At 33.9% G+C, this 2273-nt stretch overlaps 1 protein-coding gene across 1 annotated transcript in view; it reads right to left on the bottom strand.

Moving 5' to 3' along the window:
- Positions 1–2273, bottom strand: part of TDRD7 (tudor domain containing 7) — a 58266-nt gene that overhangs the window by 49354 nt on the left and 6639 nt on the right. The window lies entirely within an intron of this gene.

Raw genomic sequence — 2273 nt, 5'->3', positions numbered from 1 at the left:
AATATGGAATACTCTAAAAATTAGATCAACTATTTGAAATGAAGCACATTTCCTTATATATTTTAATTCTAAAAGAAATTATTAGATTCTAGGCTACCAATAAAAGCTTGCTTAGTATATGCAATTTTCAAGTATATAATATATTGACTACAGTCACCATGATGTACAATAGATCAATTGAACTTATTTCTCCTGTCTAACTGAAATTTTGTTTCCTTTGACTGATGACTCTACCATGTCCTCAACCCCTCAGCCTATGGTAACCACAATTTTACTGTTTCTATGAGTTTGGCTTTTTTAGATTCCACATGAGATCATGCTGTCTTTCTGTGCCTGGCTTATTTCATTTAACATAATGTCCTCTAGGTTCATCCATGTTGTTGCAAATGACAGGATTTCCTTTTAAAAGGCTGAATAGCAAGTATTCCATTGTGTATATACATTTCACATTTCCTTTATCCATTCATCCATTGATGGACACTTAGGCTCATTCCATGGCTTAGGTATTGCAAATAATGCTGCAATGAACATGGGAGTGTAGATATCTCTTCAACACACTGACTTCATATCCTTTGGATATATACCCAATAGCAGGGTTGCTGGATCATATGGTAGTTCTATTTTTGATTTTTTGAAGAATCTCCATAATGTTTTCCATAATGGTTTGACTAATTTACATTCCCACCAACAGTGTAGTAGGGTTCCCTTTTCTCCACATCCTTGCCAACACTTGCTATCTTCTGTTTTTTGATAGTAGCAATCCTACTGGGTGTAAGGCAGTATCTCATTGTGGTATTAATTTGCATTTCCCTGATGACTAGTGATGTTGAGCACTTTTTCATACATCTGTTGGTCATCTGTACATCTTCTTTTGAGAAATGTCTATTCAGGTCCTTTGCCCATTTTTTAATTGGGTTGTTTTCTTGCTATTGAGTTGAGTTCCTCACATACTGTATTTTGGATATTAACCCCTTGTCAGATGTATGGTTTACAACAATTTTCTCCCACAGGTTGTCTCTTCACTCTTCACTTTGTTGTGCAGCAGCTTTTTAGTCTGATGTAATCCCATCTGTCTATTTTTGCTTTTGTTGCCTATGCTTTTGGAGTCACATCCAAAAAATCATTGCCCAGACCAATGTCATGAAGCTTTTCCTCTGTTCTCTTCTAGAAGTTTTACAGTTTCAGGTTTTATGTTTAAGTCTTTATTCCATTTTGAGTTGAGTTTTGTATATGGTATGAGATAAGAGTCCAATTTCATTCTTCTGTAAGTGGATATCCAGTTTTCTCAGCATCATTGATCAAAGACACTGTCCTTTTCCCATTGTGTGTTTTTGGCATCTTTGTCAAAAATCAATAGACTGTAAATGTGTGCATTTATTTCTGGGCTCTCTATTTTTGTTCCATTGGTCTATGTATCTGTTTTTATGCAAGTACCATGCTGCTTTGATTACTACAGCTTTGTAGAAGATTTTGAAATCAAGTAGTATGATGTCTCTGGCTTGGTTCTTTTTTGCTCAAGATTGCTTTGGCTATTCAGAGTCTTTTGTGGTTCCATACAAATTTTAGGATTTTTTCTACTTCTGTGAAAAATGTCATTGGGATTTTGATAGGGATTGCATTGAATCTATAGATTGCTTTGGGTAATACAGACATTTGAAAAATATTAATTCTTTGCTTAGCTTTTAAAAATAGACTCCTAAACACTTTTGTACCATGGCTGTACCAGTTTACATTCCCAACAGCAATGTATGAGTGATCCAGTTTCTTTGCGTCCTTGCTAGCATTTGGCATTGTCACTATTTTTTATTTTAGCCATTCTTATAGGTATATTACAGTGATATTTCACTGTAGTTTTAATTTGCATTTCCCTAACAGCTAATGATATTAAACATCTTTTCATGTGTTTTTTACATTTAAAGTAAAAGTTATGTTAGGGCTTAAGTCTGCCATTTTATCATTTGTTTTCTGTTTGTTCCCTCTGTTTCTCATTCCTCTATTTTTCTTTGCTTGCATTCTTGTGGGTTACTTAAACATTTTTGAAAATTCGATTCTGATTTATTTAGTGTTTTTTGGTATATCACTTTGTGCAGCCTTCTTATTGGCTGTTCTGGTTATTACAATATACGTATATAACATATACCATATTCTATTAGTATCAACGTTTTACCATGTCAAGTGAAGTGTAGAAACCTTACTTCCATTTAGGTCCCTTTGCTCTCCCTACTTCATAAATAAAATTGTTTTAAATTCTTCCTCCATATAGGTTAAACACC

Source organism: Propithecus coquereli, unplaced genomic scaffold (genome assembly GCF_000956105.1).
Source record: "Propithecus coquereli isolate 6110/MARCELLA unplaced genomic scaffold, Pcoq_1.0 Scaffold128, whole genome shotgun sequence".
Taxonomy (NCBI): domain Eukaryota; kingdom Metazoa; phylum Chordata; class Mammalia; order Primates; family Indriidae; genus Propithecus; species Propithecus coquereli.
This window is presented reverse-complemented; position numbering and strand designations above follow the sequence as displayed.